General features: G+C 38.8%; 1 non-coding gene across 1 annotated transcript; it reads right to left on the reverse strand.

Annotated features, from left to right (window-relative positions):
- Positions 1-987: 987 nt before the first annotated feature.
- On the reverse strand, positions 988-1094 carry LOC127108983 (small nucleolar RNA R71). Its single transcript, XR_007796474.1, has one exon. It is a non-coding gene; the product is annotated as a small nucleolar RNA R71 (small nucleolar RNA).
- Between the last annotated feature and the right edge of the window lie 19788 nt (positions 1095-20882).

The following is a 20882-nucleotide window of genomic DNA, read 5'->3' on the forward strand; positions in this document are numbered from 1 at the left end:
AATTTCTTAAAAATAGGTTTACTACTTTAACGCATCAAGTACCATTCATCAATGACAATGAAGGGCATTAATTAGAGAGTAAAACTCAGTTCTGAATACGTGAAAGTGACAATTCCTATTAAATTGATTCTTCTCTAAGTAGAAAATATTGCCCCATAAGTAGATCTGTTTAGAAACAATTGGAGTATTTCCTAACAGATGTGAATTACATTTGAGCCTACATTTTTATCTGAATTTATTTACTTCATTATTCCCTTTTCTGTGTACTTGAACCTATCTATTTGATCAGCCTTAGATAAACACCGTAATGATAGAAGTCGATAAATTGAAAATTTGGTCTCTGTGGGAACGATAATCTTTTGTATTACTTTGACGTGTTCCATATACTTGCAGATAGCAATTACACACCTATCAAGTTTTAGGCGCCGTTATCGGGGACCAATTACGTCAAATTTTCGTACCCTGTTGTTACACAGTCTAGACTAAGGCCCCTTTTAGCCGGTAAATGCGAAAAACTCGCAGTACCGGAAGTTTAGAAGACCCAATAGCTGAACTAGAGTGATATGCTCGCGCACATCATTTGCTCCAGAGAATTAGGAGAGGAATGGCCAAAGTTCAAAACCGAAGACCACTTAAGGAATTTGCCCAACCTTCTAACGAATAACCCAATTCTAGTATAGTAAACCTGGTTATTCCTGCTAATAATTTCGAATTAAAACCCTCTTTATTACAACTAGTTCAACAAAATCAATACGCAGGTCTCGCTACAGAGAACCCAAATCATCATTTTAATGTATTTATCCAATTAGCTGATACGTTCAAGACCAATGATGCTTCGCCTGAGGCAATTCTTCTAAGACTATTCCCGTTTTCCCTCAGAGATAGAGCACAGTCTTGGTTAGATTCCCTTCCGGATAACTCGATAACTACTTAGGAAGACCTCAAGAGAGTGTTCCTTGCAAGATTTTCCCCCCAAGTAAGACCTCTATCCTTCGAGACCAAATAACCTGATTCACTCAAAATCAGGGTGAATCACTTTTTGAAGCTTGGGAAAGATAAAAAGAACTACTAAGAGCTTGTCCACACCATGGCCTAGAACAGTGGCTGATCATTCACACCTTTTATAATGGACTTCACTATGACACAAAGATGTCCATCGACGCTGCCGCCGGTGGTTCTCTGATGAACAAACCTTACCCCGACGCTTATGCTCTCATCGAGATATGGCACAAAACCATTACCAATGGGAGTCAAAACGAGCATCAGTGGAGAAAAGGGAGGCCAAAGGAGGAATACACAAGGTCAATTGTATGGACATGATGAAAGCTAAAATGGACGCTTTAGCCCTGAAGGTTGAACACATGTCTGCAAATCCTACAACTACAGTAGCTGTAGATTGTGAAATCTATGGAACCAAACGATATCATGCACTAGAATGCAATCTGTTAATTGAGTCGAACTCAGACCAGGTCAATTACACCCAAGGAAACTCGTTTTCGAACACTTACAACCCTGGATGGAGGAACCACCCTAATTTCTCTTATAAAAATAATAACCCTATTCAAAACTCTACACCTCAAATACCACCAGGTTTTCAAGCTCAAAGACAAATCCAACCTACGCAGGCCGTTCCTCAAAAGCTAAACCTTGAGAAAATCATGGAGAACTTCATTTCGGCCCAAACTCAGCAAAACAAAGAGTTCCTTAACCAAGATATTCATATAAATAAACTGATCACACAATTAGGAACTAAGGTTGATTCAATAATCACTCACAATAAGATGCTTGAAACCCAAATCTCAGAAATAGCACAACAACAAGCCCCTCAGGCCACACCAGGAGGGAAATTTCCTAGACAACCTCAACCCAACCCTCGAGGGCAAGCTAACGTTGTTACCCTACGAAGTGGACCACTTATGACGAACTTGTAAAACCAACCTTGAGTGAACCAGAGGCTTCTAAGAAAAACATTGTGTCTACAAATGAAGTAGAGGAACTAGAGAGACAAAAAGAATAGGAAGTGAAAGATAAGGGAGAATATAAAGATAAAGTTTATGTTCCACCATCTCCTTATAAACCACCAATCCCATACCCGCAAATAATTAAACAGGAAAAACTTGATAAGCAATACAAAAAGTTTATAAAGGTGATCGAGAAACTCCACGTAGAAATCCCATTCACCGAAGCCATCACCTAGATACCATTTTATGCTAAATTCCTTAAGGACATCTTGACCAACAAGCGTAGGCTTGATGATCCCAAACCTTTATAGTCCAACTCCATTGCTGAGAATAAACTTGCTAAGAAGGAGAAAGATCTAGGAAGCTTTTCCATACTTTGTATTTTAGGGAGTCATGTTATAGACAAAACATTCCTAGACTTGGGAGCAAGCGTAAGCTTGATGCCTTTAGCAGTTTGTAGAAGGCTAAACCTAAAAGAATTGCAACCGACTAAGATGTCTCTTCAATTAGCCGATAGATCTGTAAAATATCCAGTAGGCATATTAGAAGAAATTCCAGTTAGAATCGGACAACTCTATATCCCAACAGATTTCATGGTAATGGACATTAAAGAAGACGGTGAAATCCCAATCCTCCTTGGTAGACCTTTCTTATCAACAACATGAGCCATAATAGATGTTAAAAGAGGAAAATTAACTTTTGAAGTAGGTGATGAAAAGATAGAATTTATACTTTCCAAATTCCTAATGGCACCAGTAATAGAAGACTCGTGTTATGCCATTGATATAATTGATGAATGCATAAGGGAGCTAGACCAAGAAAGACCTCCCGAGACGATGAAATTTCCCTCGACTCCGATAAGAGAAGACTACAAATTTGGAATGAAACCTCACATGGATGACGACCTTTATGAATGCTTAGCACTTACCCCAAACCATATGTCATGTCCTAAAAAACCATAAATAGAACTTAAGGAACTACCCAGGAATCTAAGATATGAGTTTTTAGATGAAGAACTAAATCCCCCCGTTATAGTGAGCGCCACCTTGAATGAAGATGAAACAAAACAACTTTTAGATATCTTGCGAAAGTATCCCTCAGCTTTAGGATATAACATATTTGATCTCAAAGGGATAAGCCCATCCGTGTGCATGCACCGGATCTTGCTGGAGGAAGATTCTAAACCTTCCAGAGATCATTAACGAAGGTTAAACCCTATAATGAGCGATGTGGTTAAGAAAGAAGTACTAAAACTACTAGAGGCTGGTATAATTCATCAATTTTTAGATAGTAAGTGGGTGAGCCCTGTACATGTGGTACCTAAAAAAGGAAGTGTCATAGTTGTGGAAAACGAGAAAGGCGAGCATGTAGCTAAGCGTGTGGAAAACGGTTGGCGTATGCGCATCGACTACGGAAAACTAAATAAGGTAACTAGGAAAGATCATTTCCCTCTCCCATTCATATATCAAATGCTTGAGCGTCTAGCTAGACACTCTCACTTTTTCTATTTAGATGGATACTCGGGATTTTTCCAAATTCCCATTCACCCCGAAGATCAAGAGAAAACAACCTTTACATGCCCTTACGGAACATTTGCCTATACACGAATGCCTTTCGGACTCTGCAATGTCCCAGCCACCTTCCAACGCTGCATGATGTCAATCTTCGCAGATTTCCTCGATGAGATTATGGAAGTTTTTATGAATGATTTCTTGGTATGCGGATTCAATTTTGAAAACTGTCTAGCTAACCTTGAGAAAATTCAAGAAAGATGCGTGGAAGCAAACCTTGTACTAAACCGAAGGAATAGTATTATGACACATAGTCTCTGAAAAAAGGCATTGAGGTTGATAAAGCCAAAATAAAGGTTATAGAAAACCTCAAACCACCTAAGACCATTAGGGAAGTCCGAAGCTTTCTTGGACACGTCGGTTTCTACCGACGCTTTATTAAAGACTTCTCTAAAATAACCAAACTTCGGACTAGCCTTCTAATGAAAGATGTCGAGTTTATTTTCAACGAAAAATGTATCGAAGCATTCAATCTTTTGAAACAAGCACTGATTTCCGCACCTATTATACAACCTCCATATTGGAAGCAACCTTTCAAAATCATGTGTGATGTTAGCGATTACACTGTCGGTGCTGTTCTAGGGAAAAGAAAAGAGGAGAAGTTACATGTAATTTACTATGCCAGTAGAACCTTGGATGCCGCTGATCACACTGAATTACACCGTGTTTTTGACTCGGATTTCACATTTTTATTAGGACTTTATTATTATTTTGTTTGTATTATGCTCTCTTTTATGTTGTTTTCAGATATTTACCTCTTTCGGACCCTTTGAGAAAAAACGAAGCAAAAAGACCTAAAATTAGGGTTTTTTCGGCGAAAATTGTACACATGGCATTCCACATGGCGGCCGCTATAGGAGAAGCCATGACTCATCAGCCCTCAACCAGGAGGTAACCTCCACGTTCCCATGATCTTTCCCATTTACACACATGGCGGGCGCCAAGAAGGGATGGCGGGCGCCACCTTTGGAAATCACGTTACCATTAAGGAGAAGTTGGAGGGGACCATGGTCTTTGTAAGCTGCTGAAATCCTCTATAAATAGTTCGTTCCATTTCATTTTCAAATCATCCAACTTAGTTTACAACACTAGGCCTATATTTATCATTTGTAAAAGCGGTAATCCATCACATCGGGGGGTTATCGCACGTTAGTGAGATTCAGTTGGGTCACTTCGAGATGTTGTCTTCTTTATCTTCAGGAGTCGGAGGTTTATTTTTCTTGTACCAGATTTAAAGCCCTCCGTTTGGAGAAGGTTCTTATTTTATCACTTTTTATTTATTTACTTTCTGTCTACACTTTACTTTATTTATTTTCCGCACTCGCTTTACTTTATTTATTTTCCGTCTCGCTTTACTTTATTTATTTTCCGCACTCGCTTTACTTTATTTATTTTCCGCACTTGCTTTACTTTATTTATTTTCCGCACTCTCTTTACTTTATTTATTTTCCGCACTCTCTTTACTTTATTTATTTTCCGCACTCGCTTTACTTTATTTACTTTACGCACTTTTCTCGTTCTTTAAGCCTTACATTCTAAAACAAACTTTTCATCATGATCAATACCGTTGTGTTTGTTTGTATTACCATGTCTGGCTAAATCATTTTGAAGGTTAGAATGTAATGATCGCGGTTACAGTAATGTTTCACATATTGAATCTGTAGAAATACTTTAAAGGCTTTTTTGATTTTAAACTTGAGTTTTCTAAAACAAACTTGGTTAGTTTAAATTATTCATGGAGTGCGAAATCACCCTGGCTTAGTTAACTAGGAATTTTTATCACTTTAAGGAAAAACTATTTTTGAAACTGTTTTCGGACGCGTTGATAGATTTAAAATCAGGAAACTCCTTGGGTAAGCTTTTCAAATCAAAATCACTTTTCGACTAAGTTTACGAGTCTTATTTCTTAAAAATAAGTTTACTACTTTAGCGTTCTGTGCACCTTTTATAAGTGACAATAAAAGGCCTTAATTTAAGGGTAAACTCGGTTCTGAATACACAAAAGAGACAGTTCCTGTTAAATGGATTCTTTTCAAGAGTAGAAAATATTGCCTCATAAGTAGTTCTATTTAGAGAATCAAAACATCACTTAACTGACGTGAAATACATTCAACCTATCTTTACCTGCATTTATTATTTACCGTTATTTTGCAAACCCAATATCTCTTTTATACCGCCTTAGATAAACACCATAATGATAGTAATCGATAGATTGACGATTTGGTCTCTGTGGGATCGATATTCTTTTTTATTACTTTGACGTGATTCGTGCACTTGCAAATTCACACGATCAGTCGCCCAACTTAACTATGCAACAACCGAGAAAGAACTCCTCGTTGTTGTTTTTACTATTGATAAATTTCAATCTTATCTGGTCGGAGCTAAAATTATAGTTTATACAGATCATGCGACTATTCGATACCTAATAAGCAAGAAGGATGCTAAACCCAGGTTACTTCGATGGGTCCTTTTACTGCAAGAGTTTGACCTAGATATTCGAGACAAGAAGGGCACAAAAATGTAGTTGCTGACCACCTTTCTAGGCTTGAATATTTAAAACCAGACCTAGTACCTATAAATGACGATTTTACCTATGATAGACTTATGGCTAGAATCAACACCATTCAGGATGATGACCCCGACTTTCCAATGGATTGAAACATTGAAAAAATTCTAGTAGTGGCCAACACACCTTGGTACACCGACTTTGTTAATTACCTAGCTGCTAATATCATACTGTTTGTGTAAGCCCTAGAGGTCAATATTTTTGGTACTTGTATCGAATTATTTATTCATAATAAAAGGCTTTTTCTTTATTATGTTTGTCTAATAAAGTCCCTAGAATAGATAGTCCATTTGATGTATCAAGTGTGACTTAATCATGAGATCACATTAAACATAAGGACACTATTCTTAAAGTATCCATAGTCGAGCTTTATTGTGATGTGGGATAACATTAAAGCATTAAGACTATTATGTATATAGACTGATGATCACAACTCATAGATCATGGATAAGGAGTTATCAAGTCTTAAACATAGGTATGAATATTAAGAGTAATATTTATACTGGATTGACCCGCTATGAGAATACTATATAGAATGTTATGCAAAGTGTCATAAGTTATTCTCATGGTGATAATGGTGTATACCACCCTTCGACCTGAAACCACTATGGACCCTAGATGTAGAGTCGAGTGTCTTATTATTGATCAAACATTGTCCATAACTGGATGACCATAAAGACAGTTGATGGGTACTCCACGAAGCGTGCTAAGGGACATGAGTGACCTAGATGGAATTTACCCATCCTGCGTAACAGGATAAATGTCTATGGGCCCAATATTGAACTGGACAAGGATGACACGGTCTATGCCTTGTGTTTAATATAGACATAGGGGCAAAAGGGTAATTGTACATATAAGTAAGGATTTGTCAGATCACATGACATTTTCATGTCTTGGGTAGCAGTGATGTGTTGCTAGATACCGTTCACTGTTTATTATGTTAAATACGTGATTTAATATAACTGTCAATGCCGCGAAAACCTACAGGGTCACACATAAAAGGACGGATTGATGAGAGATAGAGTAAATAAGGAATACCGTAATGTACGGTACCCTTAAGTGAATTGTAGAACATCGTAAGGTACGGTGTACTTAAGTAGAATACGAAATATGGTAACGTACCACACGCTTAAGTGATTTTGGCATATTATAAGATATGGGTCACATACACTTGAGTGGGCTTTTTAGCTTGCAGCCCACACAAGTGGTTCTATAAATAGAACCCTTGTGTAGAAGCATTTGTGTAGTTGCAATTTCGTTTCTCTCTCTCTCTCTCTCTCTCTCTCTCACTCAAAGCCTTCATTCGTAGCAGCTAGCACTGAGATTGAAGGAATTCATTCTGGACTGAGTAGAGGCGTTGTCATCGTTCAACGTTCGTGATCGCTCCATAGATCTGCATCAAAGGTTACAATCGCCACAAGAGGTAACAATTCTATCACTGATCATGCCCATTCGTAAGGATCACTAAAGGAGAAATTTTAAATTCCACTGCGTTTTGGACCGCCCTTCTCCTTCAGTGGTATCAGAGCCACTTACGAAACCATGCATCTGATAGCTGTTTATTTTCTGTATTAATACGATTAAAAGACAGAATGAATCAAAGAATAAACGAGTAGTTAAATTTGGCATCATGTGTGTATGATTTGGATGATTGATGTTGACTATGCTTCGGAATCCGACATTAGTATGGTGAAGCAGCGATACATCGATCGTCCATAGGTTATGCAATTGAGATCTGTCAAGTTATATATATGATATAAGTAATCTTGATGCAAAATACAGTATATATGATATATTATTTCGATTTCGTTCATTCAAACACTTAATGGTTGTTTTCTTTTGGGCGATCAATGGTCGTTTGCTTCTTGATCTGACATTAGTATGGTGAAGCAATAACGTGTTGATCAATCATACTGAATCAACAATCGAGATGTGTTTGACGGTCTGAAATTGGTGCATTAGGGTTAATGACAGCACAAGGTTTGTGTTATCAAAGAGTTATGCGATTAGGGTTGTGACTGCGCAAGAGTTGTGCCTTAAAGTATCAAGTGTTGATGTGAAAAACAACGTCGATTTCAAATGAATTGTTCATTAAAATTTTCGGCGCGGGGCGCTGCCCCTACAACCCCGCAAGGGGCGCTGCCCCCTTGACCACCGTCCGCTGACCAGGCAGCGGACCCCCGGCTAACTCTGCGTAGTGTGATTGGTCGCCGAAATTTAATTTGGTTTTAATTAATTAAAATAATTAAATTAATAATAATAATAATATGTTTATTATTATTATCTTGTGGTGATCGGTTATGGCCTTAGTTTTCCTTTATTTTGTTTTGGGTTTTTAAAATACGACCTGCGTGTCGTGCCTCTCTTTTAATCTCTTAATGTAACTTCTTTTCTCATCTCACTCCCTCGTATGTAAAACGAGTTTATTTTATGTAATGTAATGTTATGAAGAAAGAGAAGAATTCAATATCAAAGGAGGACAACCTTGAAGATCTTGCTTGGAGAAGCTTTGATCGTTATTAGGTTAGCTTAGGTTCTCTCATTGGCTTGGGAGAACAATTGCGCTAGGGGCCATAAATGCTTCATTATGTATGTTGATGCATGTCAATGATCCTTATTAGGTTAGCTTAGGTTCTCTCATTGGCTTGGGAGAACAATTGCGCTAGGGGCCATAAATGCTTCATTATGTATGTTGATGCATGTCAATGTATGTTGATGCATGTGAGAGACGATTTATATGATAAATAAGCCGGTGAGATCAGAATAATTGCAAATTCCCTCAAATTAAATATTAAGTTTATGCTTTCCAAGTTTTAACACTCATCAAGACTAGTATCGGATAATGTAGGTTTCGCCTACGCGAGGTGCATGTTCTATATTAGTAAGGTGCGATGGGATAATTGTAATATCCAATTGCTAAAACAATGGGTCAAACTTAACTAAACAAATTATAATAAGATTATATATGTTTAGAAGCAAGAGTTGGAAATGATCCATGTGATGGATTGGAATAAGGAGTTATTCACCCAACTAAAATATTCGAGAGTTGTATTAGATACAATTGGAAGGAGTTCCTACCTAAATAACCTAGTTTTGTGTAATCCGCCTACACGGACTTAAAACAAAGTGAAATGTGGATCTCGACCCACTAGAAAATCTTCCAACGGGATTTTCCGAATCAAATGGTGAGGGTCATTTGTTTTGAGTAAAATAGTGGGAGCATATTTAATTAAAGGCCTAATTAAATATGTTATTGATACTTATTTTCATTATTTTCATGTAGATTACCATGACAACAAACATCTCTAACAACATTTTGCGATCAATCCTTGACAAGGAAAAATTGTCTGGGACAAATTTTCCGGATTGGCACCGAAATCTGAGGATTGTCCTCAAACATGATAGAAAGCTATATGTCTTGGAGAAACCTGTTCCTGAAGAGGAATCTCCTAGTTCTGCACCTAAGGCAGAAAGAGATGCTTATAAGAACCATGCCAATGATGTCAATGAAACTGCTTGTCTCATGCTAGCTACCATGAACTCAGAGTTGCAAAAGCAACATGAGAACATGGCAGCGTTCGATATGATCGAACACCTGAAGATGCTCTATCAAGAGCAAGCAAGGAATGAAAGGTTTGAAGTTTCTAAAGCCCTTTTTCAAGGCAATTTAGCTGAGGGAGCCCCTGTAGGTCCCCATGTGCTCAAGATGATTGGGTATGTGGAGAACCTTGAGAGGTTGGGTTTTCCCCTCGGAAAGGAACTTGCGACTGATTTGATCTTGCAATCGTTGCCAAATAGATTCAGTCAATTTGTCCTAAATTTCAATATGAATGATATGGACAAATCTCTTCCTGAACTGCTAGCCATGTTAAGAACTGCTGAGCAGAATCTGAAGTCAAAAGGGAAGTCCATTCTGATGATCGGAAATGGAAAGAGACAGAATAAAAGACCCACCAAGCAGGGTGATAAAGGGAAAGGAAAGGAAGTTGCCAAACCCAAACCCACTGTTGCTGCTTTGAAGCCTAGTGGAGGCATAGCAAAGGAAGGCACCTGCTTCCATTGCGGTAAGACCGGACACTGGAAGAGAAACTGCCCAGAGTACCTGGAAGATAAGAAGAATGGAGTAGAGACTTCAACTTCAGGTATTTTTGTTATTGAAATTAATTTATCTACTTCTACATCATGGGTATTAGATATTGGATACGGTTCTCACATTTGCACCAATGTTCAGGGGCTAAAAAGGAGTAGAGATTTGGCAAAAGGTGAAGTTGACCTACGAGTTAGCAATGGAGCAAAGGTTGTTGCTTTAGCCGTAGGAACTTATGTATTGACTTTACCTTGTGGTTTAATAATTCAGTTAGAGAACTGTTATTATGTACTTGCAATTAGCAGGAATATTATTTCCGTTTCTTGTTTGGACAAGTTTGGTTTTTGATTTATAATAAAGAACAATTGTTGCTCAATTTATTTGAATGATATATTCTATGCTACTGCACAAATGAACAGTGAACTATATGTCTTTGATCTTGAAATGCCTATTTATAACATTAATACTAAAAGGATGAAACCTAATGAGTTAAATCCAACTTACCTTTGGCATTGTCGATTAGGCCACATAAATGAGAAACGCATTTCCAAACTCCATAAAGATGGACTCTTGGACTCTTTTGATTATGAATCATATGAGACATGCAAATCTTGTTTAATTGGAAAGATGACAAAGTCTCCATTCACAGGAAAAGGTGAAAGAGCTAATGATCTTTTGGCCCTCATACATACTGATGTATGTGGACCACTGAACATACCAGCCAGAGGAGGTTTTCAGTACTTCATCACATTTACTGATGATTTCAGTAGATATGGTTATGTGTATTTAATGAAACACAAATCAGAGTCCTTTGAAAAGTTCAAGGAATTCAAGAATGAAGTATAAAACCAACTAGGTAAGAATATTAAAACTCTTCGATCAGATCGAGGTGGTGAGTATTTAAGCCTAGAGTTTGATGACCATCTGAAAGAGTGTGGAATCCTATCCCAACTTACTCCTCTTGGAACACCCCAATGGAATGGTGTATCTGAGAGAAGAAATCGAACCCTGTTAGACATGGTCCGATCCATGATGAGTCACGACGATCTTCCAAACTCCTTTTAGGGACATGCACTATTGACAGCAGCTTACACATTTAACCGTGTTCCATCCAAAAAGGTTGAGAAGACACCATATGAGATATGGAGTGGTAAGAAACCACATATGTATTACATGAAGATTTGGGGTTGCAAAGTTTATGTGAAACGACAAATTTCAACTAAGCTTGAGCCCAAATCTGAAAAATGCTTATTTGTGGGGTATCCTAAAGGAACAAGAGGGTATTACTTCTACAATCCTTCTGAGGGCAAAGTGTTTGTCGCTCGAATTGGAGTTTTCCTAGAAAAGGATTTTATTTCCATAGGAATCAGTGGGAGGAAAGTAGAGCTTGAAGAAATTCAAGAATCACAAAGCATCGATACACCTATGGAGGAATTAGAGCAGGAAACACAAGTAGTTGTGGAAGACCAACCTGCTCAAGTAGAACAAGACCAGTGTAGGTCAAGCAGGAGACGTCACCAACCTGAGAGATATGGATATCTCATAACTGATCAAGGTGATGTATTACTCATGGATCAAGATGAGCCTGTGACTTACCAAGAGGCCATAACTGGTCCCGAGTCTGAGAAGTGGCTAGAAGCCATGAAATCTGAAATGGATTCCATGTACACAAACCAAGTTTGGACCTTGGTAGAGCCTCCTGTAGGAGTTAACCCTATAGGATGCAGTGGGTCTTCAAAAAGAAGACTGACATGGATGGTAAGGTACATACGGCAAGACTGGTTGCAAAAGGATATAAACAAATTCATGGGGTAGACTATGATGAAACCTTTTAACCAGTTGCATTGTTTAAATCTGTTCAGATTTTACTTGTTATCGCTGCATATCATGATTATGAAATATGGCAGATGGATGTCAAAACTGCTTTCCTTAATGGGAATCTTCTTGAGGATGTGTACATGACACATCCTGAAGGATTTGACATACCAGAAGAAGCCCAAAAGATATGTAAGTTACAAAGATAAATCTATGGATTGAAGCAAGCTTCCAGAAGCTGGAATCTTCGTTTTGATGAAACGGTAAAACAATATGGATTCATTAAGAACGAAGATGAGCCTTGTGTCTATAAGAAGGTTAGTGGGAGCATGATCGTTTTCCTGATATTATATGTAGATGACATATTACTCATTGGAAACGATGTCCCTACCTTGCAATAAGTAAAGTCTTGGTTGAGGAAATGCTTTTCTATGAAGGACCTAGGTGAAGCAGTCTATATATTAGGAATCAGAATCTATAGAGATAGATCACAAAAACTACTTGGCCTAAGTCAGAGTACGTACATAGACAAAGTGCTGAGACGCTTTAATATGCATGATTCCAAGAAAGGATTCATACCTATGCAACATGGCCTGTGTCTATCAAAAACACAATCCCCTTCAACTAAGGAAGAAAGGGATCGCATGAATAAGATTCCATATGCATCTGCAATAGGATCTATCATGTATGCCATGTTATGTACTCGACCAGATGTCTCGTATGCTTTAAGTGCAACAAGTAGGTACCAATCTGATCCTGGTTATGCTCATTGGGTAGCTGTCAAGAATATCCTTAAGTATTTGAGAAGGACTAAGGACTCATTCTTGATATATGGAGGTTAGGAAGAGCTGGCTGTAGTTGGATACACCGATGCTAGTTTCCAGACAGATAAGGATGACTTTAGATCGCAATCTGGTTATGTGTTTTGCTTAAACAGTGGCGTTGTGAGCTGGAAAAGTTCAAAGCAAGACACAATTGCTGATTCTACAACCGAGGCCGAGTATATTCCTGCCTCAAGTGCAACAAAGGAAGTCGTTTGGATCAAAAATTTCATTAGTGAACTTGGCATAGTTCCTAGCATTATGGATCCCATTGGTCTCTATTGTGATAACAATGGTGCCATCACACAAGCTAAGGAGCCTAGATCTCACCAACGATCCAAACACATACTTAGGCGTTATCACCTCATTCGAGAGATAATAGATAGAGGAGATGTGAAAATATGCAGAGTACCTACACTTGACAATATTGCTGACCCGCTGACAAAGCCTCTTGCGTAGCAGAAGCATTATGGCAATACTAGATATATGGGCATTAGGGGTATGCCTGATTAGATCTAGTGCTAGTGGGAGATTGTTGGTGTAAGCCCTAGAGGCCAATACTTTTGGTACTTGTATCAAATTAATTATTAATAATAAAAGGCCTTTTCTTTATTATGTTTGTCTAATAAAGTCCCTAGAATAGATAGTCTGTTTAATGTATCAAGTGTGACTTAATCATGAGATCACATTAAACATAAGGACACTATTCTTAAAGTATCCATACTCGAGCTTTATTGTGATGTGGGATAACATTAAAGCATTAAGACTATTATGTATATAGACTGATGATCACATCTCATGGATCATGGATAAGGAGTTATCAAGTCTTAAACATAGGTATGAATATTATGATTAATATTTATACTGGATTGACCCGCTATGAGAATACTATATAGAATGTTATGCAAAGTGTCATAAGTTATTCTCATGGTGATAATGGTGTATACCACCCTTCGACCTGAAACCACTATGGACCCTAGATGTAGAGTCGAATGCCTTATTGATGATCAAACATTGTCCGTAACTTGATGACCATAAAGACAGTTGATGGGTACTCCACGAAGCATGCTAAGGGACACGAGTGACCTAGATGGAATTTGCCCATCCTGCGTAACAGGATAAATGTCTATGGGCCCAATATTGAACTGGACAAGGATGACACGGTCTATGCCTTGTGTTTAATATAGACATAAGGGAAAAAGGTTAAATGTACATATAAGTATTATCATAAAAGGATTTTTCAGATCACATGAAATTTTCATGTCTTGGGTAGCAGTGATGTGTTGCTAGATACCGCTCACTGTTTATTATGTTAAATACGTGATTTAATATAATTGCCAATGCCGCGAAAACCTACAGGGTCACACACAAAATGACGGATTGATGAGAGATAGAGTAACTAAGGAATACCGTAATGTACGGTGCCCTTAAGTGAATTGTACAACATCGTAAGGTACGGTGTACTTAAGTAGAATACGAAATATGGTAAGGTACCACGCGCTTAAGTGATTTTGGCATATTATAAGATATGGGCCACATACACTTGAGTGGGCTTTTTAGCTTGCAGCCCACACAAGTGGTTCTATAAATAGAACCCTTGTGTAGAAGCATTTGTGCAGTTGCAATTTCGTTTCTCTCTCTCTCTCTCTCTCAGTCAAAGCCTTCATTCGTAGCAGCTAGCACTGAGATTGAAGGAATCAGTTCGTGTGGACTGAGTAGAGGCGTTGTCATCGTTAAACGTTTGTGATCGCTCCGTAGATCTGCATTAAAGGTTACAATCTCCACAAGAGGTAACAATTCTATCACTGATCATGCCCATTCGTAAGGATCGCTAAAGGAGAAATTTTAAATTCCGTTGCATTTTGGGTCGCCCTTCTCCTTCACATACCCCCGATCTTAACTACCAACAGAAGAATAAATTCTTTAGTGATGTAAGATATTGTTATTGGGACGAACCACTCCTTTTCAAGAGAGACAACCCTAAACTTATCTCATTGCTTGTCCTTAGGTGATGCTCGAGACATCAGGACGGTCACCTCCAAATTTTGCATCCACAATGCTACGGTGATCTTTTGTGATCTCCTGTTCACTTTTGATTCACTATTTTACTCTTTCCCGACTTCCGACTTCAGCTACATTTTCACCTTGATGCATCTTTTGGCCTGTAGCTTTTCACACTCTCACCATATCTCTCGGGATCAAAGTGTTTGCACTCAAGAAAAGCAGAGCATGCAAAGTCAACTATTAGGTTTGAAACACAGATACCTTCATAATAAGAAACACACAACACACACTATTCGAGGGCTATTTGAGTTGTACCGGGGCTAAGGTGTAAGGTGGGGAATCAAAACAAAAAGGGAAATACTAGGGGTTCAGGCTCAGAGTTCGTGTTGTTACCCTCATAACTGTTGTTCAATCTAATAATCGGGGGGTATTTCTTTTGGGCACCGTTCTTGTTGGGATTCATTGGCTCATATATACTTTTTTATTGCTCTTTTGAGCATGCTTTTTGCCAATCTTAATACTTCTAGATAAGTGCTTCATGATACTTCTCATAATATTTTTTTTCTCTTTTTTTCTTTGAATTTTCTCATCTTTCTGCACTTATCTACATTTCATTGGTGTCCCAAAATTTTGATGAAACCCCAAACTTAAGATTTCCCACATATCCGGGGTAAACAACACTTATCTAAGCAAGGTGTGGTAGTGTATGGGCTTATGGTTATATACAGTGGTTAAATAACAAACAAAAGGAAATATGGCTCAAATTGGGTGAATGAAGGGCAATAAAGGCGGGTTGGCTGGAAAGGCTCAGGGTTTATAATAAAAACAATACCTCAGTGTTCACAAGTGTGTTATGAAATTCCAGTATCACTAATGCAAATCCAGAGAGATAGAGACATACCTGGAAAGCTCTCATAATGACAAGTGTTTGGCTTTTTGTAGTCCTCACCATGTTTGGTATAGCTTGCAGGCTTCCAAGATACCTCTCAATGTGATATAGCTTCGTCTTCGCTTCAGTTACAAAGTATCCCTAAGAAGTCCAGTGACAGAGAGCCGCGTCCGGTTGTTCGAGTCAGTAGCATCAACTTTTGGGAGTTTCCGGAAGAGCAAGTAGAGGGGTGTGTCTTTCATCCAATCTCTCCAAGCTTCATTTTTCATCCGGCACGAATGTCCTCTATCTGCAACACACAGAATACCACGCAACTAATTATTTTAAAAACACATAATAAAATGCTAAAAAATACTAAGAACAAAAATAACAAATAATAACCCCCCCCCCCCACACACTTAAACTAAACATTGTCCGTAATGTTTAATCCAAGGTAGAGAGGGACTCACACAGGTTCACTATGGTGACGGAAATTGCAACATTAACTGTTGCATCATCACGTGCATCTCCTTCATAAGAGCCCCTTGATGGGCTTGCTCTAGGCCTTGGCGTGTTTGCTCCGCTCGGAGATCGCCAATTTCTGTTTGCATCCACGGCCATTGTTCCGGCGTCACATATGACGACCCGACACCGGGGTGCATGGTGTCCTCTGGCGGAGCAATAAATTGCTCATGTTCCTGCATCTCTTCTTGCATTTCTTCCTCTTGTGGGTCACCTGCAGCAAATGTGTCTGCATTGTGCTCATCCATATCATCTTGGACGACACTCTCATATAGCCAATTGACCGTGTTGGAAATGCTAATTCGTGCAGGGTCAGGAAGAGCCATAATAAACTAACCAGAACTCATTAAAGCATAATAATCAGAAAATTTTGATATCATACCTTGCTGAACCAATGCGTTCATGTCCAGTTTATGCTTACCTGCCACCGACGTCTCATTAAGTGCAGCAAGGTCATATCCGAAATGGTGGGAAATCTGTGTGATTATGCCCCCTATGGAAATTCCCCCTTGGGATGCTCTCCCCACTCGACCCAGGTAATCCGTTGCAAATGTTGCAACGCTCACAGCTACCCGGTTTGCCATGGCAAACAAAAAGAAGAGCTCCCTCTAAGTAGCTACACATGTGCTATCACCTCTACTAAAAAGCGTGAAAGCCAACACCTTTTAGGCATACCTGAAATAGGGGTTCTAAATGCCAGATGCTTTCGCCCCTTTATCCACATAATCTGATCGTCCCGTAATGGCTAACCAGATGTCTTAGCATCAAAACTATCTGGTACTGCTCCAGGGCCATATAGGCGTAGGCGGAGAATTTCACCCAGCTGCTCCACTGTCAACTCGTGGTCGACATTGTATAACCTGAAAGTCATCGTTCCTCCAAAGTACATCGTTGTACCTGACCAACCTTTTCTCAACTTGAACTTAATTGTGCTCAAGAACTCTAAAGTGAAGCGCTCATAGGTTGGCGCTTCACAATGCACAAATTCAAGCATTCCGAGGACATGGAACATCCTATCCAATTCTTCCGACAACCCCAATTGAAATAAAGTATCGGAGCATAAGTACCTTGTCGGAGTTATCTTTCGTTTGACGTGAGAAGCGTACATTTGTTCATGCTCCGAGTTGTCAAAGATGATATCATGTGAATTCAGATGACGGATGGTCCGTTTCCGGGGACGGGACGATTCCGCTTCTGTTTGCTTCCCCTTGGAAATTCGCTTCGGTGGTATTATTGATTCCTGCAACAAAATTTATCACCCTAAAAAAAATGTGGAAAACGGAAAAATGATTACCGTAGCCTTGTAGAGGATGGAGAGTTGAGCAACTTTTGTGAAGGGTGCCGGCAATTTGGACGGGGTAGAGTGATAAAGTTGAGAGCTTTTTGGTGGAGTGGAGATGGAGAAAAGTGAAAAACAATGGAGGAAGGAGAAGGATTAGGTAAAAATGGGAGAGAGTGAGAGTGATAAAATAAGATTTTATTGGTGAATTAAGGGTAGAATGAGTTTAAGTGATGGAAAATCCGGGTGGGGTCCACGAAATCATAAAATCCAATTTTTGAAAAAATATGGTCGTTGGGCCTGATACAGGCCGTGTCAGGTCACTGTTTCTTGCCTCTCCTACAATAGAGATGACACGTGCCGTGTCAGCCTACTGTAAAAATCCTCATCTCAACTTCTTACCTGAGACGAGCCGTGTCAGGTGACACGGGCACCCGTGTTAGAGCCCTGATTTTTCAATTTTTATTTTATTTTTTTCACTGTTTCCCTATTCTCTGGTATCTAACAATCTTTTATGAGTTTAGCTCAAGCCTCTTCTTTTGCATTATGCGATGTACCTGCGAACCTACAAATAAACTTATAAACACACCAAACATTGAAATAGTTAGAATAAAACCGTGTGAATTGCCTCCCACGAAGCGTTGCATTTAACCTCGCATGGCTCGACGGTCGTCTCTCTCATCCTTGGAGACGAACATTATCGATCAGACCGCTTTCTTGCCCCTTATAGTAGTGTTTCAACCTTTGCCCGTTCACCTTGAATGTATCCCGATTATTTGGATTTTTAAGTTCTATTGCTCCATGGGGGAACACTTTGTGAACCACAAATGGACCCGACCACCTGGATTTCAACTTTCCTTGAAAAAACTTTAATCTAGAGTTGAACAAGAGCACCAGTTGTCCCTCGACAAACTCCTTTTTCTGTAGGTTCTGATCGTGCCATTTCTTTGTCTTTTCTTTGTAGAGTTTGGCGTTCTCATACACTTGATTCTGAAACTCCTTTAACTCGTGCAGCTGAAGGATTCAGGACTCACCCGCTTTAGCCAGATCATAATTCAAGAATTTGGATGCCCAAAATGCTTTGTGCTCCAACTCTAGTGGCAAATGACAAGCTTTACCATAAACCAACTGATATGGAGACATACCTATAGGCATTTTGAAAGTCGTTTTGTACGCCCATAGTGCATCTTCTAATTTTAGTGCCCAGTCTTTCCTAGATGCGCAAACACTCTTTTCCAATATTCGCTTTATCTTCCTGTTGGACACTTCGACCTGGACACTCGTCTGAGGGTGATACGGAGTGGCGATCTTGTGTTTAACATTGTACTTTTTTAGCAGATTCTCCATCAGTTTGTTCAAAAAGTGAGTGCCTTCATCGCTAATAAGTGCTATCAGCACCCCAAACCTCGAAAATATATTGTTCTTCAGAACTGTCACAACCACTTTAGAGTCATTCGTGGGCAATGCCACAGCTTCCACCCACTTTGATACATAGTCAACTGCTACCAAGATGTAATTTTTCCCAAAGGACAGTGGAAATGTCCCCATTAAGTCTATTCCTCAGACATCAAACAATTCAACCTCTAACATAGCATTTTGAGGCATTTGATTTCTCTTAGAAATATTCCCCGTTCTTTGACATCTGTCGCATTCTCTGACGATGTCTTGGGCATCTTTGAACAATGTGGGCCAATATAGACCTGACTAAAGAACTTTGGTTGTTGTTCGGTCACCATTGATGTGTCCTCCATAATCTGAATCATGACAAGCTCTAAGTACATCCCTTTGCTCCCCTTCTGGGACACATCTTCTGACCAGCCTGTAAGACCCTAATTTTGACCCTAAGATCCCTCATGGCATCATATCATTGCTCAGTGCATTCCCTCAAGGATCATAGCATGTTTGGCTCCTTAACCCTAGTGTGGGACTTGTGTGTTTGGTTTGAAACCACCAAGCATGCTTGTATTGTATATTATTGCTTTTCTTATTTTGATTACTAACCAAAAGTACAAAAATATGTCACTAACTCTTTTTGTTTTGAAGCTCAAGTGATCACATACTCCAATGCTCCTAGGAGGCTCCCAAGCTCAATGATATGGCTAGATGAAGATGAGAAAAAGCATGACAATGGTCCACAAAGTTACTAATCATCACATATGTCTCCCAAGTATCTCAATTTTCCAATTTGATCAAGATAATCCAAAGGACTTGAAGATTTGTTTCCCAAGGAAACCCTAATTTCACTGTGCTTTGACTGTGCCTTGCCCATGAAGCAATCTCAACCTCTAATCAAATTTAATCAAGGGAAGTTCTTTAACTCATTATTTTATACATATATGAGCCTATGTGAGCCCCCTCAATCATTTATTCATCAAGATTGGAAGTTTGGCTTTGAAAAGTTGACCAGTCAAGTCATCTGACTAAACTGAGGTCCACTAAGACATAACTCTTGATGTGTTTGTCAAATGAAGATGACCCCAAGCGAAACAATGCTCTTAAGAACCATATGAACAACTTTCATGTTCATCAAAAATCCATTTGAAACTTGGAAGTTCATCATTCATTTCAAAACATTATAGGTCATTTTGACTGAAACCCTAATTTTGGGTCAACTTCCCAAGGACCTAACTTCCTTAATTTTTATGATTTTTAGGTGATACCAAATGCATTGGAAATCTTAAGATGTCTAGTTAAAATGAAATGTTGGATAGAATTTCATAATCCTAAAAGAAATACATGTGATAATTCAAAACATTATAGGTCACCTTGGACCTAAGTCATTGAATTTGAAAAAGTGCCCAACTTCAAATGCCCATAAATTTTTCATGAAAAATCCAAATGATGCAAAATGTGAGTCTAAATTTATCATCTTGAAAAGATATACAACTTTGAGGTTTGAGGTTTTTCATTTGAAGCTTTCATCACGCAAACAGAGGGGCTTGAATAGGCTTACTTTTGGTTAAAATTTTCAAAGGGTGACTTAGACATGTTTTGTGCTCAAACTTTCACAGCCAGTTTTCATTAATTTCCAAATGCCAAATGAATTTTTTCCCAACATGACTTTTGTTCCTTATTTCAAGGGCTTTCTAACCATTACTCATATTACTTTTTTGGACTTTCCATGTGTGAGTTTCGAAGAGTTCTTTCTCTATGATCATTTTTGCATTTCATGTTGAAACTTCATGTGCAAGATATTTCCATCACAATTGCACGTCCAATTCCATTTCAATTGATCTCAGCATGGATTAGCACCCATCATTGGGCCTCACATGCGCCTGTACAAGCCCATGCACCAAAGTTCAAATTTGCCATGCACACGAGGGAATCATGATCTCAGCCCTCTTCAGCTATAAATAAGAGCTCAATCTCATTCATTTGGCAACCTTGT

Source organism: Lathyrus oleraceus, chromosome 7 (genome assembly GCF_024323335.1).
Source record: "Lathyrus oleraceus cultivar Zhongwan6 chromosome 7, CAAS_Psat_ZW6_1.0, whole genome shotgun sequence".
Classification (NCBI taxonomy): domain Eukaryota; kingdom Viridiplantae; phylum Streptophyta; class Magnoliopsida; order Fabales; family Fabaceae; genus Lathyrus; species Lathyrus oleraceus.